The following is a 23,242-nucleotide window of genomic DNA, read 5'->3' on the forward strand; positions in this document are numbered from 1 at the left end:
AATTTAGCAGTTTTCCTTCTCAGTATTGATTATGATTGCACACTTATTTCTATGCCTAAACTTAGCTAACAAGATACATGATTTCTGCTCAAGTTTGGAACTCAGTAATTAATAATCCTGTCAGCACATGACTATACAAGTAGATTATGTACCAAGATCACCATAACAATAGTAAAAAAACCCCATACTTTTGGGGTGGGGGTGTTGGGTTGGTTTAGTGTTTTTTCTAAGAGGGTACATTATTTTAAAAGGAAACTATTTTTGTGTTTCTCTCTTGGTCGGATTTCTGTACTGGATATAGAGATTGTTATTTTAGTTAGTCAACATTGGTCCCTAAAAATTTGCTTTACTTTTATTGTTTGTCATATGTCATTTTATCTTTGAAGACTGCCGGAGTTCATGATTCCTGAGAAGTAACACCTTGAAGTTCTGGCACTATCTTCTACAAAGTAGCTTACACTGAGCTGGCTTCCTGTTACTGTGTCAATGAAACATCAAATGTTGATACTATGTGTGAAACAACATTTGATATTCTGGCTATTAAGCTACTTGAAAAAATTCTATACAGATGGTTTTTATGTTTACAAGACCTTGCATTTAAAAATGTATGTCATGGATGCAGGTAATAAATATTGTTTATGAATTGTTACAGGATAGAAAATACTTATAATTGTGTAAAATATGTTAGTCTTAGCTCTTGCTATTTTTATCTCCTAAATATCTTATAATAAGGTGGTTATAAATATCTAAAGATATGAATCATTTAATTTGTTGAAGCACAGTGTGCGTCATTTAGAATGGTGGTAAAGGAGAAAAGTGAACATGCCCTTCTCATAACAGCTAAACATGAAAAGAAGTTATCAGAGATAATGATATAATTCAAATTTATAGAAATTGTTATGTTTTGCTGTATAAGCATAGCTCTTTACAAAATGATGATCTCATCCTAAGGTTACAGTTACCTAAATAGATTCATTGCTGAACTTTATTCTAGTGTTTTTATATCTTTGCTGGAAGTAAGAGAACACAAACATTTAAAATTTAAATTATTGATCTTCAGCCATGCTACAACTTTCAGAACTTAGTGTTTAACCCCAGGATTTGATCCATAGCTCTTTTAAATTCTGGAATTCCAGAAACTGTTCAGGTGAGTAGGAAAAAGCATAGAAAGAAACTGAAATGGGGAGAAGGAAATCATTATCCTTTACAAAAGAAAAGATGAAAAAAAGTTAATGAGCATAGGAAAAATAATAGGGTGAAAGAGAGGATTCAGGTGAGTACTTCCAGTAATATTTTTTATATTGTGCTCAGATATGTTATGCTTTGTGCTTACATGGAAAACAGACTGAGACTTCAGCTTTCTAACTGCTGTTCTGAGCTGTACTTTACTCCCTGTGCATTTTTATTTTAGCACAGTCGCTTCTAAGGAAGGCTTTAAATTGGCTTTCAGGGCCAACCTGAATCACACAATTCATTATCCTGCTGAAATGATGACTACCCCAATGTTTGTCTTCCCAAGTTAGTATTAAAAACCTGCTATTAGACATGAAAAAAATCAGAGCCATTTTAAAAATATATGTTACTCTTAATTCTAGTCACTAGCATTTGGGAAAAGGGACAAGCAGGCACTCAGTAACAGTAAAGAGTGTCAGAATTTCTATGGGAAACCTAATTGTAATAATATTGAAATTGAAAATAAAACCTGCTAATTAGATGTTACTCAGCAGGATTAGGAAAAGTCAATCAATTCATAACCAAATGTAGCTGTAGAACAATGGATTACTTACCTTGGCACTCATTACAGGTTAGACATCAGTGTGGATTTCATCCATAAGCTGTAATAAAATAAAATAAGTTAGGAAATTGCAAAAAAAAAAGGTTCATTCAGTAATTTGTCCATAGATGTTCTTAGTTTCTGCATGATTTCCATAAGTATATACAGTATTATAGCAAGAGTATATATTTAGGGAAATCCTATACTTTTTAAACTAAGCAATTAACAAATATTCATACAGTGACTATAACTGGTTTCATGAATTACCACGCAAAAAACCCATTTTACTACAGGGATAAGGATCTCCCATTTTTTGTACATTTATGTAGTGGTATGCATAAAACATTTTAACTGTTCACCTGAGCAACACTTCAGTGTAACTGAGCCCTGAGCTGGTGGATGGCAGAGTAACATCCTCTCTAAAAGGGGACAGAGAGTGAAAATGGGTGGGGCAGGGAGAGGTCTTATGGTGCCAGTTCACAATTAATTTTGGAATGGTAGCATCTACTTTTTGGAATGTAGTGTATTAATTTCTGCTGATAGAGATAGGTCAGCATAAGAACTATGCTATAAATTGCTGTGTGATAGGGTTCCCATTCCTATGCCATGTTTGTGTCACTGGACAGCAGTTTTTAAGGGCACCCAGTAAAGATATGAATACCAAAAAATTAACATAACTATACTCTTCAGTTTAAAAAGAAAATGAAATTAAATACAGATAGAATTTTTAGAAGTTCTAAATAAGAGACTTTTTGGTCTATTTTATGGTTAAGCCCTTGCCATTTTGTTGTTTTGTATTCATGTTACACTATTTAATGTTGCATGATTGGTTTAGATCATGTAAATCCCATTTCAAGTATATTTAAATTTTAAAGACGTCTTTTTAATTGCATTGTAACTGGCAACTCTGTGTTGTCCTCATGTAATAGGCAGTATCAAGATGAGTGTATTCTGAAATAGTTAATAGTGGAAGACCACTCCAATCCCAGCACTATGTCTCTCAGATTTTCCATATTGACAAGGAAGAACCAACAGTGAGTGGTCCATTTGGTACCTTCCAGCCCCCAGATCACTGCCCAGGAGGAAAGTCACTTTCCCATTCCCTTCTCTGATCATTTATGCTTTGGTACTGCTGTTCTGTAAGGACACAGTCTTGGCTTTGCATCTGGGCTGGCAAGCTGGTGAAGGTGGTATGAAGAGGTTGTTTCCACAGACCAGTTCCACACTGAAGTTTCCTGCACACACTGGGCTGTATACCAACTTTAAAACCAGACCTTCCCCATGACTCTTTTATTTAATTATAGTTAGTTTAAAATAACTATTATGTCTCCATGACCATGACATTGGATTTCAGCATTTTTTCACAGCAGTATTTACTGTATTTAGTAACAAATTACTGAAATATCAGCCATGCTATTTTAAGAATGAGTTAAATGTGATATTTAATTAATTGTGTCTTAAAGTTTGGAATAGAGAATCCCAGTAATATTAAGCTTAAATTTTTAATTACAGCAGATAAACTTAAAGCCCAATAGTATATAATTAGTTCTAACAGAAAAGCAAACTTCCTTTTATTTGGGTCAGACTTAATTTTTGTGCTCAGTGTAGTGCACACAAGTACTGCTCAGTAATAAAAAATATTATGCAGCACAGACCTATTACATGTTCTGTGCAGATGAAAGTCATTAGTAAAGTTTCCTTGTTCAGATTAAAGGAAGTTGAAAATATGCTGAATCACTTATTATTTTAATCCAGATGTTTTTATCCATAAATATTAATCTCAAAGATAAAATGCTAGCTTAATAAATACTAGTAAACTTCACAAAATTAATTACATTTTAAATATGTGATTCAGAGTCTAGTATTCAAATCTTAGGATGGGATGAATCGCCCTCTGGAGGTGCCCATTTTAGTTTGCTGACTTCACAGGACTCCTGCTCTGAAGTGACTAGTTCAAATTAAAAGTTGACTGGCCTATCACCTTCATTGAGAAATAACTGAACATTTCGTACCCCAGTAGATCTTGTCGTTAGACCTCTCTAAGAATGGCTGCCTTATTCCTCACCTTTTCTGTCAGTGTTCTTGTACTGTTTCTAATATGAATAAACACAAGTGTTACTGCTACCATTTCCTGTATATTGTTTTTTCCTGTCCTTTTCAATCTTGTTATCTTATCTTTCCCTGTTTTTTTTTCTTTTTCTTTTTTTTTTTTTGTTTTATTTTTCTTGACTCTCTACAGCTGCCATCTTTTCTGAAGCTTTTCATTTGCTACCTCTCTGACAATCCTACTTTCCATGTTGAAAGTATTATCCTAACTTCTGATGTGGAAGATTGCCGGCCCTTTCTTTGAATGCTGATACCAGTATTTTCTTGACTAATAGTATTGTAATGAAGACATAGAAAAAGAAGACTATGGTACTCATGAGGTTTTTTATGGTTTGTGTAGTCAAAAAATATTGTTTTTATGCCTTCATATAAAATGTGTTGGTTTCCCAATGTAACTGTAACTTAAAGATGTTTGTAGAAATGTAAAATTAAATGTGAATAGTATAAAATCCACATTAAAGACATAAAAGTTTAATAAAATACAGCATTAGTCTTTATTTTAACAACTGAGTCCTACATGGCTCACTTGCAAAACGTGGGGTAGACTTACAAAGTTGCATACTGGTAAAGTCCAACTTACTAAAAGGTGGAATTTCTTTGTCTGTTCAGTAATTATTAAAAGGTCAACTTATTTTCTTTCTCCCTCTGGTAATATTTTCTTGTTATACCTGTTAAAGATCTCTCCTTCTTTTCAGTTCTGTCTTCTCCACTTTTTTAGTTCCTTTTGTTAACCTGAATTTGTGGTTCCTTTCTACCCTGGTCTCCTGGTCTCTCCTAACTCTTTTGGTCCAATACTGATCCCTTCATTCACATGTTTGCATGCATTTGCCTAGAATATTGCCTTGAGCATGATCAGATATACCCAAGAATATATTTACTTCTAAATGCTGGATGGATCTGCTATTTTAGGACTTCTGGTAAAGCAGAGAAGAAACGTAACAATTCACAACAGTTTTTTAGGTTTTTTTATTATACATATGCCTTCAGAGGATCAAAGTACCTTGCCTAGTACATCAGTGGAATAGTAACTATAGACAGATATAAACATTCCTGTAAAAATAAAGACTTATGGTACTTGTTCAATATAGGAATGCTAACTTAAAAAGAGCATGAATGAAACCATGATGTGTTCATAAATGGTATGGCAAATGTTTTTACTTTTGTTTGCACATAAAGAAAAATGCTATTGGAAAGAGTGCCTTGTGCTGATAGCAATATAAGAAGATAGAAATTTTTGAAAAAGACAACTAAAAGTTATACATGCATAAAATCAGGAGAATTTTTTTAAATCATGCTCTGCTGTAGCAGAAATACTGAATAACAGTAAATGTTTTTTATGAGATAGATACCTACATATGTTATTAGGTATACTAAATGTTCTTTAGGTAATATAAATAATTTGGATTGCAGTAAAGTGAATGCCATGGTAAAACATAAACAGTGATGTTCAGAACTTTTGCTTTATATGTGTAAAATATTATTCTGTAGCCTCTTCTGGTACCTACAATAATAGGCAAAAATAATGGTGCTAATAATAGCAATATACTAGAAAATTATTGGAGGTGTGAGTGAGAGTCATTTATGGTGCCTAAAAGTTTTTAACTTGTGCAGTTACCTGCAGGACTTTGCATAATTTGGAGGCCATTAACAAAACACCTTTGCTAGATGTGTGTACTGAGCATGAGGATGACATTACAGACAATGATTAGAAAGCAAAGGAAATTCAGAATCTCTGAAATGATTATATCAATGAGGAGTTTATGTTGAACAGTAGAAGCAGTAAATTTTTGCCAAAATTATGTTGCATTGACTGCAACTAAATTTATAAAGAAAATTATCCATAGAAAACAAAAGAATATTAAAACCCATGTAAAACCTGATGGGGTTTCTGCAGTATACCCTTAAATTATGCAAATTGACATCATACATTTAAGTCACTACTGGTTGCTGAAGATTTGCCCTTTCTATTAACAATATAAGGCAATACAAATCCTGAAATAATCTATGACTTAATACTCTTATTCATTTTACAGTAGAGCTGCTATGGACTAAGGCCTTGCTCATCATGAAAAATAACATAATTCTAACACTGGCATATTATTGTTAGGAGGAAGTACATCAAACGGACTTAGCACAGTTTTAGAAAACTAGTTTGAGTGTACTGTACTGGTGTAGCTTAAGTCACAAAACTATTGCTTTTTTGATAATACTACTAATCTAAAATTCAGACTTGTAGGTGGATGATAAGATTATTTCTACACTCAATTTTGTGTATTTTTGATTTGAGATTTTTGAGTGACGAAATCTCGCTTTAAAAAATCAGTTAAAATGTCCTTATTTTTAAATCTTTTAGGAGCAGTAAGGAAAGCATAACTGAGAATACTAACAAAACAGGAAAGATATTTCAGCAAGTGAATAAGTGTAACCATAGGGAAACATTTGCCAGAGGAGAATAAATTTGAGAGAATTGCTACATTAAGATGTGAAAACATAATCTATAAAGACCTGCAGGAAATAATAATGAAAAAATAGGTCTTTCTGTTCACAGATACAGCTTAGGTACAGGTGATCTTGAGAGATGCAATACCACTACAAATTCCAAGAATTGTTCTTTGATTGCATTAGAAACAGTACTGGCTAAGACATAAATAGAACATAATAGCTACTATCTGTAGCTATATAAGGAATATAAAGTGAGGGAAACATAATTTATAAAGTAATCACCCTGCTTGCAGATTCTGCAGATCACATGGCTGGCAGATACAGAAATAATTTCACAAATGAAAATGGAAGAAGCAAAATTCATGAAGATTGTATTGAAGGTTTGATTTGTTTGACTTTCTCTAGGCCTATGAGAGTCTCCATGATTATCATATATATTTATATATATATATATTTATTTATTTATATTCATGGTATAAATACATAAATACATTTCCATATATATAGCAATATATATGTAAATGTATGAAAAGCTGTAAAAGAGGAATTTGAGTTATGTGCAAGAGGTTCTTCAAAGTAGGTTACAGGATTTTTGTATGGTACTTAAACGACTGGAAGAAGTAATGAGAGTTAATTCAGTACTGGATCTGATAGTGATCAGGAAAAAAGGAGAAATTAGATCTAACACTAAGACCTTATGTCTGTACAATACTTCTGCTTTATTAAAAAGACAGAAAAAGTGTAAACATACTGTGAAAATCACTGACAGAAAGACTGACAGAATGATTTTGAAGAGTAATAGCAAAAAGCTGGTTCAGAGTAACATTGCAATAATAATAAGAGAGATTCCACTGTAAAAAAAATGTTTAGTGAAATATAAAGCTGGAGAAAAGGAAACGGAACTGGAAAGGAGAACTTTAAATTTACCATCATGCAAAGAAAAAACAGAAAGAGAGCTCAGACCATGTGATGCTATCTAAGAAAGCCTAATTATCCACTTAATTAGTGTAATTTTTCTAATATATTCTGAAAGTATGTGAAAATCTTAAAAGAATACACGAAAGCAGATTTTTTTCAAGTTTCCTGAGCAGTTAATTTTTTATTTTTTCCCCGTAGAATAATACTGAATAAAAGGAAGTCTTATGACCACTGTCTGAATCAGATCACTTATTTGAAAAGATACTTGAAGAAACAGTGAACAATAATGGTAATTGAGAATACAGAAAAGTGTCTGAAAATATTAAGGGTTCCAGCTTCTGTGCCCTTGTTCTGCTCACTGGAGGTAGTACATGGTAGCCAAGATCCATTCCTACAAACAGGCTGAGAATTTGCCTGCTCTGGGGAAGTCACAGTCAGCCTAATACTGGTCTGTCCTTCACCCATACCAACAGCTCAGTCCTCTGTGCAGATTTGTGACTGGCATCAAATGAAGGTATCTCTCTACCAGTTTTTGGCTTCATTTAATTTCTTAGGTCACATAGAAAAGAAAATGCATCACAGCCCAGTCAAGAGCCAGTAGCAAACTACAGCTCATGTTTGCCTGGCTAACCCACCTGCTCTCCTGAGCCAGGGTAGCCTCATTTGTACTGCCTATTAGAAGATTCCCTAACCCATTCCTCAAATCCTGCAGTATTTTACCTGAGTGCTTGTTGGCCTCGGCCAAAAGCATACCAAAGTGCAGGCAAACAGTTAAAGGGTGTGGATTATCACATGGTTGAGCTCAAGTATGTGCCTGAGCCCTCTGCAGCTCAGTAAGACAGATGTAACATTAGGAACTACATCCAGTTGGCAGTATTTACAATTAATGTATACATTTGGATATAATACATGACAATTAAAAGAAAAATAGAAAATCTGAAAAATCTGAAAAAATTGGCAAGGTTACAATAAAGAACTCAGCATAGGACCATTTGGGTAAATAGATTTTGTTCACTACTAAAATGCAGTTTGGGTCCCGTCTACCTTGTAGGATAAAGGCCTGAAATAAGCTTGTGGTATTTTATTCTAAGACTTTTGAGAAGGAGCTGATGCTGAATTGGGCATGCTTCAATATAAAACAGTCACCTCATCATGCACAAGATAGGATAAGGGCTCTACTGAATATGCAGTTTTCAAAAAAACCAATATGCAGTAATGTCTTGGAATGAGTGAAATCTGTGTATTACTTGGACAGGTGTTCAGTATGTGATATAATTACCATTAGGTTCCAGGTCACCTTTTGACCTGTGAGGTCACCAGTTATTTCCATAGTGATTTCTAATTTTATAGGTTGTATAAAACTATGTGCAGGAAAAACTGCACTAAAAGGGAAAAATGAAATTACTTTCATAGACTGCTTTGTGACCTGGGATTAACTGCTTCAGTCTGAAGACAGAAAATAAAAAAGGAAAGGAAAATGTGGCACATCAGACAATGCTGGACCATGATCAATTAGCATTCAGTTGAGTATTGTCTTTTAAGTCACGTACATGTAAAGAGAGGAAATAAACTGCTCAAATAAAAAACAAACACATATGTATTTTCATGCTAACTACTCTGGTGAGTGCTGAGGACATAAAGTACATAAATGAAAGAAATTGGGCAAAACTGTAGGATGTTATAAATCAAAGGAAAATAGCCAAGAGTTTGAGACGTAAGATTAGGAGTAGGGATTTGGAAACAGTCCTTAATATGAAATTATTCTTAATGGAACACTGGTAAGAAATTAGATCATCATAACAACAATTCAGTGTAAATTTGCCTGTAGATTTAGCATTTGGAGAAGGTGTTCTGCAGAAATGCAGGCAGCTTTTCTGGAGGAACAAACCAGCTGACCTGGTTTAACCATATTGCCATGGACCAGATGTGCAACACAGTAGGGAACTGCATTACAAAAAATACCTTTTGTAGTATGAATGTATGAATCTGTACATTTGGCTTGCTTTACATCAGTAGGATTATGTTTTTACCAATACTAGGCATTATATTAAAAGAAGGAAAAGAATAACAATGAATAATATAAGAAACTGGAATTAAATGCGCATAGAGAATAACAAAGCAAATCTGTCAAACATATTACATACCTAGATGCATATAAAGAAGTTTCTTTCTTATAATGACCTTATATTTTGGAAACACAGGTGAATTATATAAAATTACAATACTGTGATGCCCTTAAGTATAGTTTTAGAAAATTACATGAAACAGCCAAACAAAATATTTGAAGTTATCCACTTCTCTCTTGAGTACATTATATATGCTAAACCTAATGTCTGAACTGCCAGAACTGGTAGTTCCTGTTTTGAGGTAGAGTTGCTTCAAGACTTCTGCAAAAAGAGATTCTGAAAATCTTACAGCAGATAGGAGGGGACTGCTAGAAAAATCTTCATAGGCTGCTTCTCTGTTCATTGTGATCACATTCCGTGCCCATCACTCTGGTTTAAATAATCACTAGTTGAAGGATTGCCTGTCAATGTTTCCTGAGGAAGTGGGGGGACATACATTTTAGGAGCTGCTGGAAGCTGAACTGAAATATGGGAAGGAGGAGGTAACTGCATTCAGAAGTTTGGCTGAAGGGTAGAGGCTTTTCTGGAGATTGAGATTGGGTGGCTCTGAGCAGGAGTATAGTGCTGTGAGGAGTCCTTCGGCCTATTTACTCATTTAGCCTGTTGAGAGCACACTTAGGGATGTTTTGCCTATTGATAGATTAACTAGATTACAAAGAACAACTACTACATTTCAGAAATTCATTATGAAAGTACTCTATGAATAAACGATATGAATAATAAAAAGCCAAACCAAACTGTAGAAACCACTTCTGAGAAGAACTTTCATGTGTGATTATGGAATAGTTGCATAGTCTGCACAAGTGAAGTAGAGCAAATAAATGGAAAATCTGGTCTAAATGTCATAAACTGCAGAGCAGAGCAGTTTATGACTTTTTCTCCACCTTCCCTCACCTCCCCCCACCCCACCCCAGCCACCTTCTTTCCAAGGAAATAATTTGAAGATTCCTGGAATAAACCATCTGTGGTTAAAAAGTAAAGAGACTGGGTTCTCTAATGGCAGGCATTTGGGAGTAAATGTGAATACAGATAGTTGCTGCAGAATTGATCTGTTATCATCTTAAATCCTCTGTTTTACTTCTCTTAGTCCACAATATTTCTTATTTGTTCATGCAAAACTCATTGAAAATAATGCAAAACCTGGCATATTTTTACCACAAACTAGTAGTTGTGTAATCATCAAAAAGAGATTCATAGTGTACTTCACCTACCAACATCCAACTAACTCTGTTTCAACAGACATTACCTATTTTGAAATAATGGAGAAATGGGCTGAAAGTCAAATCTCCCTTCTATTATGCTTGATCTCATAGAAGAACTGGATTTATGCCTGTCTGTCCATCCATCCATCTGTCTGCTTATTTATGAAGAATAATATAACTCGTGTTTCAGATGTTAAATGTAAAACCAAGAAGATATAAAAAATCCCTGGTGTATCCAGTTTTTTGAAGGAAAAAATAAGAAAAAGTTACTTACTTTGTATACAATGAAAATTGTCATTATTGATTTCAAAAAAGTTACTGAAGAGATGTAGAGGTGTATTTTATTTCAAGGGTCTGTGGGGCCTACTGCTCTACAGTTCCATAAAATTTCAAGTAGTATGGATACTATCTAGTTTTACACATGAAGCAAAATCAAAGAACATACATGCAAATTTGCCAGAATAAAAATCAGGGAATAGAATTATTCTATCTCAGTGTTAAAATCAAGTCTACAAAAGGAAAATTATTTCAATTTTCAGGTGAAGGAGAATCCATAGGACAACATACGGGTGAAAATGCTTTTGGAAAGCAAGATTTATAAGGCATATTTCAATAAAGTTGTATTTGTTCAGTCTAGAGAAGAGAAGACTGGGGAAAATAGGACATCTGAAGATTATTGTGAAGGAGATGGTCACCAAAGGTCTTTTGTACCCAGCTGCAGAAGGACAATAAAAAAAAATCTTAATTTACAATCAAACAGGACAGGCTACTTATTTGGAAAGTCCTTTCAAGTACAAAGGCAGTTAAAGACTGGAACGAAGTTACCTGGTGATGCTGCAGCATCTTCCTCATTGACAAGTTAGAACAGATTAGACAAAATGTCTCTGTCATAATAATGCTCTTACATCTATTTTCTTCCATAATTGCTGGCTCCACACAATAGATAACCCAAATTATTAAGTTGTAACTTGAAAAATAAATTTGGAATGTGGAGATTAAATTGTGATCAATCATCATAAATGCAGCTTTCTTTTTCTTCAAATAGATGTATTCTTGAATTTTGCATGCCTTTGTGTATTTTAATTTTCACTTATTTAATTTTAAAGTTTATTTATATAAAATTTCTATTTACAGATGCTCAGTAAGGATAAAGCATGTTACCTGTTCATGCAAGCAGTGCTGTTATTCTGCTTGCACTGCTTGGTTTTCTTGTCAGGAAGCTAATTTCAGCATTGCCAATGCCCTTTTTTATTGAATTTGAATTCTCTCTAGCACACGCTCTTCAGGTATGTATAGCTTTGTAGGTATTACAGGGAAATATTCTGAATTCAAAACACATGTAGTTTATTTTAAGTCACATATAGCTAACTAGGATTTGCTACTTGACAAAATATCTGAAAAAGTCTGATTCCTAAACAAAACCAGAACTTTATGGTGAATTTTACTTTCTGTGGTTAACAGGCTATTTTTACAGTGACAAATAAAGTCTGTTAGTAATAAAAATGAAACCTAGTATCTATGCTGTGATAATGGAATCGTAAAGTGAAATTAGTTAGTGATATTAGAAAGAATCATTTGTATTTCTGCTCCAAACCTCAAGTTATTTTATTTTCTTGTACTCAAAAACAATATTAAAGAAAATGTATGGTTCATGTTACCAACATTCATAGCCTTGATTAAAATGGGAATAATCCATGTATATGCTTTTGTTAGAGCATAAAATATGTAACATACAACAAGAATATTGAAGGAATGAAGATAATTTGACTATTCAGAATACTGACAGAATTCACTCTATTCAGAATATTCGCTATCATGTCTGTTCTCTCTTAGAAATTAAACTTGAAGGGTGATGAGAAAAATATTAATAGTTATTTCTCTGTTGTACTATGTTAGATGCTTGAAGACTTATGTGGTTTTATATCAAACATTAATTGAAGTCTTCAAATGAAAATGTTCATCTTCCAGCAGTTTTTCTTATATTGGGTCTGCAACAGGAAAGGCTGTGAACATTTGCAAATGGACATTTTATTCTACCTTCTTCCCTCAAATTGTGTTAGAAAAGTTTCAATTATGAGATGCAGCTGTATTAAAAATGTAAGTATGGTACAGAGAATCAAATAGTTTTCACTCAGCTAACACCTCAGAGACAAAAAATGAAAAGTAGCACCCCTTCACTTTTCTGGCTCATTTTATCGTGTTATCTTGATAAGGAACCAAGGTTTCCAGTAAGACTTTTTTGTTTAATACTGCACCTAAACCATTTAGATTTACCTGGCTTTAGTTTATGGTTTGTTGGTTGGTTTTTTTGTTGTTTCTTTTTGAAGTAGGAGGCATCTTCTTATGCTATTTGAGAATTAACTTAGACAACCAAAATCTTAAAACCTTTATGATACAAGCCCATTTGAAGAAAGATTGTCATCAGCTTGAACAGGATTATTCAAAAATATGACTCACATAACACTGCATCTTTATATTAATGCAGTTTATGTAGAAGGAAAACAGTGTAGGTCAGAGAAGTTTTTAGAGGAACGTGTCTAGCAAATAACTTTAGAATGCTTAAGTTACAGTTTTTTACAAGGGTAGGAAAATATAATTCCTGGATAGAAGTGAATACTGCTTTTGAGAAGACTCTGCAAGTTGTGTGACTTGACTTCTCATGTAAGTCAGAAATGTAATTTCTGATCCAAGGTGTTTCCTGAAGAGCGGATAATGGTTTGAAATTGCAAGATGCCTTAATCAGTTAAACAAACTGAGAAAAAATACTAAAGCTTCTTTTACTTACAATTGAAACCTACAGTTGTCTTGTTTTACTTGTGAGAACTTGTTTCTCAATGTGTATATTAATTTAAGAACTTTTGTAAGGAACATTTACTTTTACAGTTTGAAGTTGCAAATGCAAACTGTATTTTTTAAGCTTTCCCATGTAATATTTTATTGAACAGTTAAAAAATGCTGACTAAAGAAAGTATTTAAGTAACCAGAAGGGATTTATTAGGATGAGAAATTTAATTTTCCTGCATGAGGTCCAGTGCAACTACTACAGAAATCAATTCCCAGGAAGATGACTGTATCTATTTTGAGTAGTGTAGTACTCAGAAACACACAGTTAATAGTATATAGATGGATATAACCCTCATTTTGAAAGGTGTTAATGAAATTATCTTTTAATAATTTTGAAAATATTACTTACAGATTAAATATGGACATCCAAAACCAGAATAATTAAAGGGCAGTTAGGAAGAAAAAATATATGCAGTTTGATTAAGTGAGGTAAACAGCCTCACATGCAAGGAAACTGGAATGATACAATATTTATTTAAGTTGACAGAAGAATATATGACTGGAGTAGAATTGGTAGAACATGGTGCGCAGTTATTCTGAGTTATTCTATTTTAGCAGATTTAATTATGTAATGTAATCCCCTTATTTAACATAACTGCAGTTGGACTGAGTGAAGTAGTACAAACTGCACATCAGAAAGATATAGGTTGGAAATGGTTAATATTTAGGAGTGTTAAGGTTTTTTTGGCCAGTTTTGAGAAATAAATAAGAAAATGTCAGAATTAAGAAAAATATTTTATTTGAATAACTAGAAATTGCATTCTTATGCAGTTTTGGGCTCTCCAGACTAGTAGTGTGAGGTACAGCAACAGCATAAAGAGATAATTACTTTATTAATTCAGTTTGTTTGTGTGTTAATTTATATAACCTAGTTTTCCAACTAAGTTGGCCAAAACACAGACAGTTACTTTAATTGCCCAGTTTTTATGAAGAATGAGAGTAACTTTTTTGGGATGCTCTTGGATGCCTCTTTGAGTGGTTGTGTAGAAGTGTTTCACTGCTGGTGTGCATATGCCCCCATGAGTGCAAGGACAAGTTACTTGAATGAAAAGGTCCATTAAATGCAGCAGACTCTTAAATCAGCAGAAACTTGAATCACCCTCATGTCCACTGACCTCAGGGCATTAAATATCCATGTGACTACAAACATGGATGATTTAATTATTTCCATCATGACACAGAGATGGAAATCATGCAATACATGTATTTAGTTGTAATAGTATAATTAATTTCATACAATAAGTTAAGTCCCCTAATGAGTTTTAGCAAAATACAGTTTGAGTTAACATACTAGATATACATCTTTGTATATGGATAGTGGAGTCATAGGTTACTGGTGTTTAACATTTTCCCAAGTGTGATTTTCAGGGAGCAACATACCCCATAGTAACATTTCCTCTTTCTGAGATGAAACAGAGAGCAGGGAAGGGAGGGAGGGAAGGGAGAAGACTTCCCTTAAACAGAGATCAGTTTATTTCTAAATTCTACAAGTAAAGATTTAGTTATGATTTAAGACATCGTCTCTTGTCCAGAGTCCTAAAAGCTGGGACATTTCCATTAGTAGGATCCACTTGTATTGGCAGGGAAGTCTGATGGAGGCAAGAGGAATTTGAATCTCAGTACAAGTTGCTGCCCATGCATGTAGAAGGGATAAAACACTCCTCAGCAATATGATATGCCTTTGGTTGGTTCATGTATTTTAAAGATCAGATCCTGAAAAGACTAATTTTATTACTTGCATACTCTCTGCATGGACCTTGATAGTGTCTGGCTTTGTGTTAAGTGCCTTATGTATTTATAGCCCCAACAGTAGTGATTGTCTTTTTATTTCAGCACAGTGTCATATATAGTGCTGAGTGACTTGTTGGCTTTCCTCTCTCATTCTCTAAGCTATCCAGTTTATTAGAAACAATAAACACCAGAAACAGGGTGTCTTCTACAACTGATTGCAGAAGCAAATGTACCATTCTAAATCAGTGACAGAACCTTCTGTCTCTACAGGAAGGGTGAGGGCCTAGCAGTTCAGTGTCAACTATCAGTGCCTCAGCAATTCACTTGTTATTTCAAATTCAGATTGGAGTAGTATCCATAATCCATAATCTCCTAACCAATCACTAATCCTCAGGGATTTTGAACTGCCAGCCTGCAAGATGTCTATTTTTACATAGGTATGCATGCAGCAGAGAAAAGACATTAGATTCCTCATAGGAACTCTGGATTACATTGCAGAGTGCTACTCTTGAGTCTGTGTTGTGAACCAAAGAGGAATTTTCTGTTGACTTGGTGTTTACCCTGCCTCCTCCCAGAAAAAGTAGCCATCACCACAGCCTGCTTCAGAAGATAAAGCATTGAGGTGTAGTACCACAACAGATCGTTGATTCAGTTCAAACAGGTCTAAAATGATATCATCATAACAATTCTCAGACTTACAGAAACAACATCAATTTAAAACATTTTGTTATGGTTTTACTGTTAGACATCAAATTATCAAGATCTTTTTACTTCCCAGAGGAGAGGTTGTAGACAGCAACAGGTCGATTAAATCAGCCTCTAGGTCATCTTTCAAGATCAGTAAAAACCTCTCTGCATTTAATATCTCTCCCAAAATATTTTGTACTTGAGCTACATTCTGAAAGCACAGCCTTGCAATGGCCTGGTACTTGCTGCATCAGGTGTCTGGGGTACACAAAGGAGTGGTCTCCTCATTAAACTTTGAATGAATTATACCCATTACAGTGTCACCTTCATATCTTGAAGTACTAAGGGTCTGTGGGACAGACAGATCTATTCAGAGACAAGGATTTGCTCACATTCAAAATCTTGGTGATGTTCAGGGGATGCCTGCTCTCCATATAAATATTTCAGTTGGTACTCTCTGCCTTGAACAAGAAATAAATTCGGGTTTGTTTTCAGGGACTTCCCAAACAATTGCCAATAGTCAACATGATAATTAATCATGTGTTTTTGTCAACAAGCCAGTGAGGGGCAAAACCATCCTCAGGAGCTTTTATGTGATATACAGCTCTAAGTTAAGACAGACAGAAAGAGGAAACATTTGGGATTAGAGCTGATAGCATTAGAGCCTTGAGCCTTTCTAACCTTCAGCATATCTAGCCATCATAGCAGAGTCAATGGCACTGACCTGTCTTCCAGAGTCACATTTTTCAAATGGATGGGAACTTTTAAATGTGTGCTTGTTCATAACAGAAACAAATAGGTGTCCTGTTCTAACTAGAGGGATGCTGAGAGCTCCTGACAAAGTGTTTTGCTTACCTGTTTATAACAGGGGTTTGGGTGCCTTTTTTTTAATCTTTCCTTATGTCTTGTGGAACTTTCAGTACATTCTCTTTACCTGCTTAGCCAGACATCCCCTTCTGAAACAATAATCAGATCTTGCAGCCAAATCCGGAATGATTATGGCTGATAGACAGGGCGTTGCCTAAGTGAAATCTGCTGACAGAAACTATTTTGCAACAGTGCAGATCATTTTGTGTCAAATAGATTAACTTTAACTAGAGTTACTCACAAACCTGAATGAAAAGACTTTCTGTTTGGATATTCTGGCATGGTCAGCCTCCTTAGCCTCTTCCATTTCAATAGTACAGGACTGTTAAATAATTTTGACCCTAAACAGAGTTTATATAATTTCTTTAAAAGTGCATTTTCCTGCAATAGCTCCTTATCTTCTGTGCAGTGATACAATATACCTTAACTTGTAGTAAGATTTGGGAAAGGGTTTTGTTTATATTTTTGCCTAAAAATGGAGACCTGTTTTACCTGTCTGTATAATTTTTTACTAATAGAAACTGTGCTTTCCTGTCTGCCTGAGAAGTATTTTTATGTCTTGTAAAACACATGACAGGGAAAATGGGAGAATACTGCATGAATTAAGAATCTCCTACTGAAATAATAGGAAACTCTCACAAGCTTCTGTGGTTTTCATTATGATGTTAACTGTGCCTACTTAAGGTCTACCCTAGAAACAATGTCCTTCTCCTTTAGAGGAGGCTTGAACTACTTAACTTCAGTTTTCTGCTTCAATTTTAGACAAAGTTTGCATTGATTCCTTGAGCTTTACTTATTAGAAAGTAATTTTCTTGGAATGGGGCTGATTTCTGTGCAAATGTGGCAAATTTTCTTCTCTTTATTTCCACTCCCCACGATTCTTTTAGATTCTGCTTGCAGAAAGACCAGCAGGGTTTTAAGAGCACAATATGCATGACTGCATCTTTTCCTCTAATGCATCTTCCCTAACAGTGGAAAAGAATGGCTCTCTCAGAATGTGCTCATCTAGGCTTCCAGTTCCCCAGGATCTTGGAAGGACTTCTTTGCAATAGCAGCTTCAGCATCTGCCACAGATAGCAGGCAGACTGGTGGTTGATTGGCAGAGCTAAGAAGACATAGATATCCAGCCCTGGGGCAATGAAGTCTTCTTCAGACACTGTAACTACAGCACCCCTCTAATAAACAGCAAAATTTGTGTTTTCACAACAGCAATAAATGTTCTAAAGTCATAAACAAAAAGGATGGACAAGGACCAACTTTTCACCTTCTCTATCAATAAAAATATAAGGGTACATCAGAGGACAGCAGTAGCCCTGCTCAAAGTAAATAATACAATATATTATATTATTTTATATATTCTTGGGTATTATACTCACAACATTCTATTCCTAAAGACAGTATAGATTAACAAAGTGCACAACAATCTAAGGAAAAACTGCACAAGACCCTGGAAGAGAGATCTAGTGAAAGCCACTGACTGGACAAACTACATCAGGTTCAGGAAATCCTCCAAGCTAAAACGAAGTTGGATGCTGGAATGTATGAGCGTTATCAAATGTGCTTGTCCTGGTCCTACTGTTCACTGAGGTAATATTTTGATTAAGAATTGGCTTTTGTCAGCTGTTGGAGATGGGTAAATGAGCCAAGTGTATGCCTGGCCTGAACCAGTCTAACCTCTCTAGTATTCTTAAAACAAAGTTTGTTTATGAATCATGACCTACTCCTAGTCTTTGCAAAAATGAAACAAAACACTTTCAGGACTTTCCCTTCTTTGAATTCAATCAACTAGAATTAATCTTAGTCATTCTTATTCCTTTTACTACACTCTCAACTTTGCTAACTTTCCAATCTGTAGTATTTCAAAGATTTTTTTAACATGTAAATTAAATGCCTCTACCTCTCCTTTTTTCCTCACCTAATTTTGCCCTTCCTTAAATCAAACTTTACTCATCTTTCTCTCTTTAGAGACTTGTTGCTACCATTATAATTCTGAGTAGTGACTTTTCTTGTTCCTTATACTGGCTTTCAGCTTGTCTTTATTACAGACAGGAAATCTTTGAGCCCAGCAATGAAAAGAGCAAGAAAAATAAGAGAAAATCCATGGGATAGTGTTGTTTCCATCACAGTAATTTGGGTGGAGGAGGAATTTCATTGTGATCCATCTTAAGTGAATAGATCAAATCTACAGATCTGCGATACCAAATCTGAAAGTCATATTACAAAATGCAGCAAGCCAGGATCACAACTACAGGAAGTTCTCAGAAATAACTTTCTGTTTAAACTTGGGAAATTTGTCCTGACAGTAGGTTTATCCTTCTAAGTCACTTTGTAAGGACAAGGAAGTTTAATGATAAGTCTCTAGTTTTGGCAGAGATTAAGATGGTGAATTCTTATGTTCAGTTCCCTGGTTAGCCCAAAGTCTGTTCAATTTTCAGTAGATAGGCAAAAGTGCAGCTATAGCTTGAGGAGAACAAGAATGGGTGGAGGAACAGGGGAGGACCTAGAGCTCTTCATATTATCCTTTCATCCTTTCCCTCCTGCTGGTGATAAATCTGCACCTGAACAGCCAGTGCATTAAAGAAGAAGCCTATCCTGTTTGGCTTCTTACTTCTAATGCCTCAGGTGTTGAGGAGATGAAGGCAAACCTCTGTGCCAGGGCTCTGTCTCTTTAACTTCGCATGAGCACCAGAAGGCACAGTAGGGACCCATGCTGGTTGGAACACATTATAGTCTAAATGGCTAAAAGAGAAAGGAGGGAAATCATGTTTTCTGCTACTTGTGTGGTCTCTTGGAATGATTAATATGTGTTTAATGAGTTCTCTGTGTATGCTTTCTTTAAATTAAAAGTTTATTTTTTTAACAGGACCACTTAAAATTAATTATGAAATTAGGACAGCCAGTATTAAGGCTAAATTTACTGTAGTATTTTAAAATAACACAATAAAAATACCATACCACACTTTTTTTTTATACCAAAGTTTTAGATAAAGTCAAACCACTGAAGGGGTAGAAGTCACTGGCAGAGCATTTGGTATTGTAACCTGCAGAATGTGGAAACAACTCCTGATAGCTTTTCTTTTTCTCTTTTAGTGTACCCATCTACTTTATATTAATGACTAGTATGTTCAAAATAGAAAAATCTACTGGGAGATGAAAAAGCAGGTAATTAATTTTTTCTCATTAGGTCCATGAATGAAATGTGTAAGAGGATGAGATTTACTAGTTGTACAGTCTTCAAGGTCATGCTAGCCAGAAACAATCACCTAAGTTCACCAACTAGCAGTGATTTATCCTTGTTGAATAAATCAGTTTTCAATACAGTATATTCTGATAAGTTTTTATTCTTACATGTTGTATACAGTTATAGCTATTTAATTTAACTGAGAAAAAATTTTGCTACATTTAAATTGAATTCAATTTTCCATCTACATATGCACTTTTATAAATTATAATTAGAAGACAAAATCGTGGTAAAGAGGAGCCATTAAATTTTCTATCATAAGATGTAAAAATTACGAATAAGAAGTTCCTTATATAAATTATTAAATAAAAATTTTGCAGGCATCAAATCACAATCTAGATAGCAAAAAGAATAATATTTTTATAAAGAGAATATATTTAATTGAGTAAGGGTCTTTAAAATGAAAGGAGAAAAAAGGAAATATAAAACTGATAAAACTGGACCAAAATAGACTGCGTAATACAAGGCCATTCTCTTTTCTGCTTTAAAAGGTAGCTAGAATTGGTAATTGAACTCAGAGACAAACCAATTCACCCAGTCTGCTTATAACATGCACTTGTAGTTCTGGGTCCTAAACAAACACAATATGGGCCTTGCAAGTGCTTTAGAAAGCCCTGGTTAATAATCAGTTGTCAGGAGTCGCCTCTGACCCGCGCGGGCCCTCCTTCCCTCGGAACAAAACCCCGGCATCTGCTGCCTGCTGGAGCCACCGCCGTGCGGGAGCTGAGCCCGTGTCACCGCGCCTCCCTCGGCTCCCTGGCTGCGTGCAGCAAGGGAAACCTGCATCTGCACCTTGGGTTCGGAGCAAATTAAAGAAAGCTGGGCAGCTGAGTTACTGAGACCTGCCTCACTGTAAGGGAGAAGGAGATGACCCGGGGATAGGTGACCCTGACTATCAAGTGTGTTGTCTTGACAAACAGTAATTGCTTGACAATTGCTCTAGGCTCTTATCATGTTCATGCTGTATCCACTGATAGAGATTGTTTTCCTTACACATACTGGATATTTCTAACTCCACTGAAACTACTGATGTGTGAAAACATAGATAAGTTCAAACTAGAGGTCTGAAAATTGAAAGTCTTAAACTTGAAGGTCTCTTCTTTGTTTGAGTTACTCCTTTTGGAGTAGAGGACGTCTGTCTTTGACTCAAGAATCAGTGTATGTCCAGTATGTCCAGCATCTACAGTGGTCTTTAGAATGCTGCATTGCTTTTTTGTTTTCTTTTGGTTTTTTTGCTTTGTTTTCTGGTTTGTTTGCTTTTTTTTTCCCCGCTTTTTTTTTTTGAATGCTGTCTTTGTTAGAGCTAGAGGAGTTTGTTTCAATGAAAAGATATATCACAGTTTTGTGTTTATGACAATAGCATTCACCAATTATTTCCCTGTATAGGTTTCAGCATTAAGGCTGTTGACATATTAAAGAGCAATCTACACTCACAGCTCAGTATTTAAGGCATATGCAGAACTTCAGCATTAATTACATATTTTATACTCGGTAAGAAGTTTTTTTTTTTGTTCTGTACTGTAATGGCACTTCCTTTTGAACTACTGTCTACAGTTACTGTTTCTTCCCCTTCCGGCAGAAGTTTCACTGGCAATATAAACGTGAGCCTCTTCCAGTTGAAAACAATCTTATTTCATTTGAAATACATTATTCCTTTCTCTGAAAACTTGCTTAGTCTCTCCCTGAAATAATCTTATCTTTTTATCTATTTCCTTACTCCTTAACGTGTCTGCTTAAGTACTGAGAAACTTCACAAGTATAAGAAAAGTTGTAGAGAAACACACAAGATTATAGGAAATTTTTGTGAGGTATAGATTGCTAAAATAAAAGAAAGGAAGGTAGGAATCATGCAATGTATAGCACTCATAGGGGCTCAAGTGTTTAGGGAGGTGTATTAAAGAAAAGGCAGCAAGAACCTGTCAGGGGTCAGTAATGGTCACTCATGATCTCAGGGGCATAGAGACATAGAATCCTTGTGACATGATTTGCAAGAGAATGTATGGGCTTTGATTCACTCATTTACACAGCATCAGAAAGTAAATAGGAGACTGCTTTCTTATTTGCTGAAGACTTCAGTCATCCAGACCAGCATCTTCCATTAAGCTTCTTATCTTTCCTTCCATTTTCATGTGCCTCTTTCATATTTCCAGCAGGCTCTTCCTTGAGAATGATGACTCTTATGCATAAGAAAAGGACAGGTTTGCTATTACTTGTAAATTTTTTGTCATATGACACAACCTGTCATAATTTCCCTTCTTGCTTTCAAATGAAATATCTCCCAATCTGTATGTTGAAATTGTGTATTATTTGCAACTACAGTTGTAGTCCCTAGATGTAGCATATAGCTTTTCATCTATAGACCTCAAGCTTCTTTTAAGCCTGGAATGAGATTTTGTTCCTGTAAAACTCTCAGGGCTCAGGTAATAGTGGCTGAGGCAAGACTAAACAGAATTTATTCCTTCTCACTGTTAGGATATTTGACAGATTGATACAGCTCTTCTAGCCTCTGAGTGCCACTGGCTAAGCCCAGCATATATGCAGTGCTTTGTGCAGAATCTTTCTCCCAGTGCGAAACTTGCCCTATTCCAACAGGAATAGGCTTATGGCTTCCTTCCATAGTTCCTGCAGGAGGATCCCTGGGTGAGATATGAGGCTTTTAGTGCCCTTTCCCAGTCAGGTCTTCATTTCTGATGTGAAGAGAGTGGGAGACTGGTAAGAATTTCAATCACTGTAATTTTGGGTTTCTTTCTTTATGCGGTGATATGATATGGCACGGTAACTCCTCTTAAGAGAGGCCTTCACAGTTGGGTTAGCCTCTTGACATCTGTTAGGCATTGCTAACTAGGCACCTTGCCTTGGGAACTGCGAGTTTTATATTTTGAAAAAGACAAATGTACAGCTAAGCAAAATGTTGCTAAAGCACTTATTTCAGATCTTGGATTATTTTTTACTTTTATAACCCTAGTATGTGTGGCATTGGCACATCCTGCAAGCATTATTTTATCTCTTAGATTCAGTGAGATGTAGGACAGTTTTAACTGTCCCTGTCTTAGCATGGAAAAGCCATTGGTGAAATTTTGAATCAAGGACCGGATTATGGCCCTTGTTTAGACTCCCATTCCAAACTTTGGCCAAAGCACCATCCATCTTCTACCTTGATATAGATTTAACATCAGCAGTATGATTTAACTTGAAGTGTCTATAGCAGCAGTAACCAGAAACCTGTGCTCAGACAGTAGGATGAAAGACAGAGCAATTCTATTCTTTAATGTGTTTATCAGTCCTGTTTATTTAAGCATATTCA

General features: G+C 35.1%; 1 protein-coding gene and 1 long non-coding RNA gene across 51 annotated transcripts in view; one reads left to right on the forward strand and one right to left on the reverse strand.

The window, feature by feature from the left end:
- The window catches only part of LOC140684186 (uncharacterized), a 71,506-nt gene that overhangs the window by 42,124 nt on the left and 6,140 nt on the right, over window positions 1–23,242 (reverse strand). For both annotated transcript variants that reach the window (XR_012056105.1, XR_012056104.1), the window contains exon 2: window positions 1,788–1,835. This is a non-coding gene — a long non-coding RNA (uncharacterized lncRNA). The remainder of the gene's footprint in view (window positions 1–1,787; window positions 1,836–23,242) is intronic.
- The window catches only part of LOC105758667 (uncharacterized), a 108,817-nt gene that overhangs the window by 20,682 nt on the left and 64,893 nt on the right, over window positions 1–23,242 (forward strand). For 29 of the 49 annotated variants that reach the window (XR_012056091.1, XR_012056084.1, XR_012056090.1 and 26 more), the window contains one exon: window positions 4,014–4,360. The exons of 14 other annotated variants lie outside the window; for them this stretch is intronic. The gene's annotated coding sequence lies outside the window, so the exon portion shown is untranslated. 6 more of the 49 variants (XR_012056053.1, XR_012056056.1, XM_072929312.1 and 3 more) reach the window with 3 other exon arrangements.

Source organism: Taeniopygia guttata, chromosome 1, assembly GCF_048771995.1.
Source record: "Taeniopygia guttata chromosome 1, bTaeGut7.mat, whole genome shotgun sequence".
Taxonomy (NCBI): domain Eukaryota; kingdom Metazoa; phylum Chordata; class Aves; order Passeriformes; family Estrildidae; genus Taeniopygia; species Taeniopygia guttata.